General features: G+C 45.0%; 1 long non-coding RNA gene across 6 annotated transcripts; it reads left to right on the top strand.

Annotated features, from left to right (window-relative positions):
- The first annotated feature begins 2,082 nt into the window (after positions 1–2,082).
- LOC125543783 (uncharacterized) lies at positions 2,083–7,210 on the top strand. 6 transcript variants are annotated; one of them, XR_007298764.2, is made up of 5 exons: positions 2,083–2,674; positions 3,719–4,034; positions 4,431–4,637; positions 5,257–6,605; positions 6,679–7,210. It is a non-coding gene; the product is annotated as an uncharacterized LOC125543783 (long non-coding RNA). The 6 variants fall into 6 exon arrangements; XR_007298766.2 differs by having other exon boundaries at positions 3,266–4,034; XR_007298765.2 differs by having other exon boundaries at positions 2,748–4,034.
- The last annotated feature ends 526 nt before the right edge of the window (positions 7,211–7,736 follow it).

The raw sequence follows: 7,736 nt of genomic DNA, 5'->3' as shown, positions 1-7,736 counted from the left end.
AAGGCCGAGCCGTGCGGAGCGGGCCGTGAGGAGTGGCGAAAAGGGGAGAGATCGAAGGACCGGAGGTAGCGGTGGTTTCCACAGGCGACCTTGTCCTCGGTGGCAGTGGTGGCCCCCCTGTAGTCGGCTCGGATCATAGACGGGGGTGGTTGGAGACGGCGGGCCGATGCGCTCAACGGCGAGATCCGGCAGGCAGCATGTGGTGGAGGGAGGGGAAGGAGGCGGCCGCGCCACGGATGAACGCTCTATTCCTGAATCGTGAAACTTGTAGTAATAAATGAGATAAGAGTACTTGATCATCAATTCTAAAGCTGCCGTCTTGCTCACAACCTTGGATTTCTTGGTGAACTCTATACATCCACTACAAGACAGTGTCTAGTTTCAGTTATCTGAACATGAGTACTGAATTGATTCAGGCAAGATACGATTGTCAAGAAAAAAAAGATAGTAAAGACTGTTCTAAGTTTCTCTCACAACAGCATGAGGTTCTTAACTGTGCACTTTGCCTGAAGCTGAAACAAAGTTGCAAGATAGGAGTACATTTTTTTCCTAATCCTGGATATTGATAAACACTGCATGAGATAATCCTGAATATTACAACTTGTAATGATCAATGAGACAAGAGTACTTGATCCTTAATTTTTAACCTATCATCTTGATCATAACCTTGGATTTCTCAATGAACTCTATACATCTATCATTTTATATTACCAACAAACACCTAATCCTGACAGTTACTGTAGAAAATAATATACAGTAAATGGTAACTGTACGAACACCTAATTCTGAAAGATACAACTTGTAATGATGAATGAGATAAGAGTACTCAATCCTCGTATTGGTCAAAACCATAGATTTCTCAGTGAAGTCTGTCGGTACAGTATGTATTTCCAACAAAGACTACACACAACGGTGTCTAATTCAGTTATCTGAATAATGTCTACTGATTTCATTCAGGCAAGCAACAACCAAAAAAGTTGTGACAACTAAATTCAATCTACAACTTTACAGCAAAAGGTTCAAACATTTGTTCAAGGAAATGAATGCAACCTCGGAGTTTAGCAGGGAACGAAATATAACATCACACACTGTGATTCTTTAACATGGTTCTCCTCTCAGTAAGTACACATATATATCAATCAAAAAGGTATTTTGATTGATTCATGTGCCTGCTAACATGCAGACTGCTTGCCTACAAAGACAAGATGGGGGTGAGAGAGAAGGAGGGAGAGGGATATGGCTTACCACCTACAGCGGGGATGAGGAAGAACCTGCAACAGCAGCAGCTTCTCTTTGGCCGGGCCCCTTCATGCATGCAGAGCAGATCGGAGGGAGCAAACTGACTGCATATATAGACCACACACACGAATCCGATGTGAAGATGAAGAAGGCCAGAAGAAGAGAAGGGATTCATGGCATACCCTTGCAGAAGTTGCCGCTCTTGCTCTTGGAGGAGAGGAAGATGCTGCGGATCCTGAGCTCGGTCACCATGGCCGCCCGCGGGCTAGGGTTTCGGGTGCGAGCAGGGAGGGATGGATGGGTGTGGAGGTGAGAGGAGGAGGGCGCGGTGGTGGGAGGAGGAGGACTCCTCTGCCACTGCGTGGTCGTGGTGGCGCCGATGCGGGAACGCCGATGCGGGAACACCGGTGCGAATCTGGTCATGGCCGGCGGCTGGGATGTAGGCGATCGGCGCGGTGAAGTAGGTGGTCGGCATCCAGTGGAGGGAGGCGACCGGCTATGAGGGGCGAGAGGTGGCCGGCGATGGGGGAGGGAGGCAGCCAACGCACCGGCGGCGGCGGATGCTCATGCAGGAGGGAGGGTGAGATGCGTGAATCGGGTAGGGATCGTGGAGAGGCATGCGGGGATGGTTTTCTCTGCACTGTAAAACCAGTGGGAAAGGGACGAATAAAAACCAACGAAAAAACCAACAAAAATAGAAAGTGGGAGCGGGGGAATTGGAGGTGAGAGAGGACGAAAATAAACCAAAAGAGGTGAGACAAAAATTAAACCCGCAACGCGACCTAGTAGAGATGCCTATATAGGAGCGACGCACGACGCAATTTCCCGAAACCCAGCCCACCAGCCCGAAACCGGCACGACTCACTGACCTCGAACCCACGCTCCCACACCCTCCCACCTCCCTCCCGATCCCAACTCCCCCACCAGCGCTCCAGCTCCTCCCTCCCCCGCCGGCGCTCAGCCTCCTTCCTCCCCTACCCGCACGCCGCCCGCTTGCCCTCCCATCCCACGCGTCGCCGCCGCCGGCCGGCCACCCCACCCTACCCACGCGCTGTCGCCGCCGACCGGCCGCCCCTTCCTACCCGCGCGCTACCGCCGCCGGCCGCCCGCCCCTCCCTATCCACGCGCTGCCGCTGCCAGCCGCCCACCCCACCCTTCCCCACGCGCTGTCGCCGACTGCCCTCCCTACCACACGTTGCCGTGACACAACCGCGTCCGTCACCGTCCTTCGCCGCCCAGCCAACCTCCTTCTTCCGCGCCGTCGGCGACCTCCCTCCATGCATCGTGCTCCCCCTCCATCAACGTGTGGGTCATGGGGTCGTCACCCTCGGCCGCTCCCCCGTGCACCACGCACCTCCGGCGTCGTCGCGACCCATTGAACAACAAGCATCCCTTCCTGGATCCGGTCGCCTCCCTCCCCACTCTGTGACTTCAGGTATATACCTGCTGCAAGAGTTCAAAATCAGCTACTTTCAACTGAATAAACAAAATGTGTCATGCAAGTTCAGGTATACCTGCTGGGAGAGTTCAATAATCTGAATAATTGCCAACACCTGAAGGTTGTGTTTTGTCATCTCATCCCCACATCTCCAGTATGTCCAATTGCATCTGGCTTGACAGTTCATAGACGAAAAATTGAGCGGTGGTCTCTAAATATTCTGCTGATATATGCCTAAATAGGACCAAATTTTGCATGTTTTCTGCTTGTATGTATGTGGTTGAATTATTTAGCTTTTGATCGAAGTTCAAACTTTATATGTGTGAAGGTTCAATCAAACTCAGTTTCATAGCTATGAGGTAGAGCCAATTTTCTCGGCTACTGAAACTGATCATTTGATAGGGAATTCAAAAGAAACAACATATATGAGCATACGTGAAGTTCAAAGTTCTGGTCCATGATAGTAGACATCCTGCAGTTTTTGGGAATGAGTAGTTCACCTTTGCTAAGTGTAGCAAGTTCTCTGGTTACAAAAATGAATTCACTTTGCAAGAACTCCGGAGGTCAACAATTTCTTTTTTTTTGTAGATGGAGATGTGTGTGTGTGTGCATACATGTGTTCTAGAGACAGGAGAACTTATCTGGTGGTGTCTGTGTGTGCTGCTGCATCCTCTTCCGGCCGCTCTAATTCACACCCTCAGTACAACTTCTGTATGACCTCGTGTAAAGCAAGCATGGCCAACACATAGTTTAGGTGTCGCGGTAGTACTCATTGTTTATGGTGGCCTTCTTTTGTACCGCTACCACTTTGTTACCTAGAGTAGTACTGCCACTACTTATCATGTTGATAAATCCTCGCGAACAGTATATGCATTTGATTAATGATTCTGTAGGGAGAAAAAGTTCACCAATATACAATCTCTAAGTTCGATGTACCAATCTTTTTGTTTAGTAGTTGGTACTGCTCAAGTTTATTTCTTGATGTACACATGATGTCAAATTTCTTCTTTGAGTTCGGTTCAATTTATAAATTTCATTCAGTTCAGCGAGGTGGATATTGGGGCACGGTGGGGTGTGGCCATGTGGGTGGAGATGGCCCGCCACAACGTCGCCAGCCGAATCCCGCTGCCATGTGCTCGATCCAGCAGGTCTCCTCCCTCCCGGTGCTAGCCTCCTCGAGCTCCGTCGCCGACCAACTCCACCCCGGGTCCTGACGTAGCCCCTCAGTTCGACATGCATCTGCTGCGTGCTTGCTGTGGCCTGCGTGTGCTGGTGTGTTCGTGCATGCACGATATAACTGAACTGAGCATTTCTACCATATCTGAACCGCAGGTGGGATGCATCCTCTACAAAAAAGGTGAATCTCGAGCTGCTGCTGCTAGTTCTTTTCACTTGTGGCATGCCTTTTGCTCCATTCAATCTTAGGCCGCTTCTGTGCAAAAAATGGATGATATGTGTGCTTGTTGAAATGCCTATGAGAAATGATTTTTTTCTGTTGTTTTGTAGGTGTATTTGGTATAAAGTAGTAAAACGAGTTTACTTTTTTGAGAGATACAAATCATGTGAAGCAGTTTCAATGTTGTGTTAGAAAACTAGTTTGGTTATGTTGATGTAAGACAAGAATTTCGATTCAAAGAAGCAAAATGGCATTTTTATGTTGCATTTTTTATATCAGAACAATTCACACACTAACTCTCTTTGACATTCAAATGTTTGTTTTATTGAAGTTCATAGTTTTGTGTTCATGGTGTAGATTCTCCGATGCTCCTCGTCAGCTAGTGGGCCAACACGGGGGTCCTCACTGTGGCCTCCCCCACGATGATCTGAGTTGCACTCATGGAATTCTCTACTTCCCCACCTAGCAGATCACGACGGCTCTCCCCCTCCTACTGCTCAGCATCATTGATCTCAACGACGAATAGGGACAAAAATAAACGTGAATCTTGTCGTCCTCTTGATGGTAATGATTCCTTAGCACTGCTACAATTCTGAACTTATTGTTCAGTCGTACTAGTACTGATCACATTTATTCTTCATCTCAAAATCTTGTTATGTAGTAAATATCTGAATTTTGCACCAATTGTGATATTGAAGCATCAGTGCTTCAGCACTGATTTTTGTGTGTTAGGTGTGTGTACAGTGTGTTAGGCATGTGTTTTATTTAATGTCCTGAGCAAAAATATCGGCTACAATAATTTTGTCATGAAAAGTTGATGTATACCTACCAAGGTGGTTCAAAAATTAAAACTTGGAAAGTTAACAAAACAACATAGGAAATCAGTTATGTTGATGTCCTGCGACAATTTTGATTCAGAGAAGCCACAAAAGGTTTCTTTATGTTGCAATTTTAATAAATCAAAACAGTTCGAACACTAAGTTTGGACCATTGAGTTCATGTTTTAAAAGTTTGTGTAAATTCCGAACAGTTTGTGTAAATTCCCATCGAGCAGGTGTGCACGACGAACGGCTACCAAACTTGTGTGGCTGCTGCTTTTGGACAGCCCAGGAAGCACATCACTACAGAAGGCAAAATCTGTAACCTATATAATTAATGTTTGATCCGACTTGTTTCTCTACAGCAACCAAATCCCAGCGCACCTGGTAGTTCAAACTTACATTGGATGGCCGGCGACCAACTGCCCCGCCTCTACAAGCTCCTCAGGGATGACTTGGTAATAGTTGGGATCCCCTACAGCGGCCAAATCCCGGCGCCCCCAGCCGCCTCTCGTGGTCCCCGCTCCTTCAGCTCCACTTCACCGGCGCTGTCAGTCCACAGGAGTAGGGGAGGCGTGCCCATCAACAAACAAGAACATAGGGTATGTGCTTGGAAACTTAAAATTCCGTACACATTTGGGAAACAGAAGTTGTAGCTTGTTTCAAAGTTCAAAACGAAAAAGATATTCAGTTCAACTTGTTCTAGCAAACCATGTGTGAGACACCATAGAGTGAAAATGTTGCTGTGTTGCCATGTCTCTTATTGGTTCAACTACAAATAATTACATCCCTTCGACTACATATATTACACTAGTTCAACTGTGTGCGTCACACCAATGGACCTAAGTTTTACATATGTTATCAGTTTGAAAAAACTTTGGATTTTGATGATGCAAGCTGTATCTACATAGTTCTTTTTTCTATTTCCTATAAGTTCAAGTGAGCAATTTCTATAAGTTGGCGGGTTGTTTACCCAGGCAGTTAAAAAAAGTGGTCATTGTTGTCTCTTTTAAAAGATGTTCGAGTGATTCTTGTCAAAATGCTGCCAATGTTAAGAGAAGAACTCCTTCCTCCATTGGCTGTCTCAGTTCATCTGGTTAAACATCTCAGTGCAACTATATTGACTATGCCTGGAACAGTAACATGGTGACGGTTGTGTTTCATACATCCAAGCAATATGATGCTTGCAACAGAGTATTGTACCAAGCTACAATTTGCATTGAAATGCCGCTACCACTATGTATTTGTACTTAAACGAACTTGTAGAAACAACTCTTTCTATCTCACTCGTACTTCTATTTTTTGTATGGGGCATCTTCTAGCATATGATTGTAACTCATTTTCCTTTAGATAACTACTCCCTCCGTTCCGAATTACTTGTCGCAGGTATGGATGTATCTAGATGTATTTTAGTTCTAGATACATCCATTTCTGCGACGAGTAATTTGGAACGGAGGGAGTACTTATTAAAAAGATATATCAGTCGGCATGTTAAATTTCAATTTCCCATTTTAAAGTTCAGATTTTGCTGCATCTAAAGTGCACCTATGCTAATTCTTGTCATCGAAGGGAGAAGCAGCAGGGACACAGTACGCGTCGGTGTCTATATTCAGCTTTATTTTTGTTTTGAAGTTGATGTGAAAGAGCTTTTGAAAGCAAACATCAGTCCAGTTTCGTTTTGTATCAGCTGCTCCAAGGAATGAAGTACATGCAGGTAATTACTGATTAGGCTCCATCAGGATCTGATGTTGCTGTACGGATTGTTTGCTTAGATGATGGTTTTGCAGCAAATGTTTTCCATCGGGATCTGAAGCCCAAGAATATTCTAGCGAATGTTGACTGCAAGATGAAATTTGTGATTTTGGACTTGCCCGTGTACCATTTAATGACGGGGCTCCATCAGCCATATTCAGAAGTTTAATTTTGTGAAGAAGTATGCAAAATTTCAATGCAGGTGTGGAGAACCAAAAAGTTCTAACGACGGTGAATCACAAGTTCAAGGACAGCAATCCGGGGGCATGGGGGCATCTGCTGATGCAAATCTTGGTACTGATGTGTTCAAGTCAAAGGACTTCGGTGTGTTTGTTGTAACCCATAAAATGGAAAATGTTCTTTGGTGCCTAATCTTGTTTCCACTTATGTTTATATGTGGTTGTGTTTGTTGTAACCCATAAAATGGAATAATGCCTCCAATGCGCATGTAGCGACCCGACCTCGAACGGTTAAGTCTTTGTGCTTCAGTGTTATCCCTAGATTGGTAATGCTGACACAAACAGTACTCGAAGGATTTATAACAGAGTAGCAATTACACATTTATTACATTGAATGTCTCAAGAGAGAATTTAATATAATAAATATGGCTTAAGGCCATCTAATATGATAATAGCGGAAGGCTTGGAAGATAAAGTGAGTCCGTCAACTCTAATGGCATAGTTGAGTGCATGACAACGGTCTAGTGAACTTTACTCCTCGTTTAAAAGGTCTGCAACATGATACGTTGCAATCTGAAAATGGGCCAGCACATGGAATATGCTAGCAATGTAACACAGTAAAGTAATGAACAAATAAATGCTATCACTACATGCATATATGGCTGGTGGAGGCTGTATGGTTAATATGTTTTGCGAAAAGCCAATTTTTCCCAACAACAAAGGAATATATTTTATTTAACTATCATGGTAGTTGAAACAACATTGAAAAGGTTCCTCCAACTCAATCCCAATTAAAAGTAATTCTCAATCCAACAAAATTAATTTAGAATGATGAGATCCATATGATAATCCAAGAACCAGATACTCAAGATGTCCATAACAGGGCAACGGCTAACCATGATTAGTTTGTACAC

The sequence above is a fragment of the Triticum urartu genome, chromosome 3A (assembly GCF_056163025.1).
Source record: "Triticum urartu cultivar PI428250 chromosome 3A, HENAU_Tu73, whole genome shotgun sequence".
NCBI classification, from domain to species: Eukaryota; Viridiplantae; Streptophyta; class Magnoliopsida; order Poales; family Poaceae; genus Triticum; species Triticum urartu.
The sequence above is the reverse complement of the archived record's forward strand: the minus strand, read 5'-3'. Positions and strand labels throughout refer to the sequence as shown.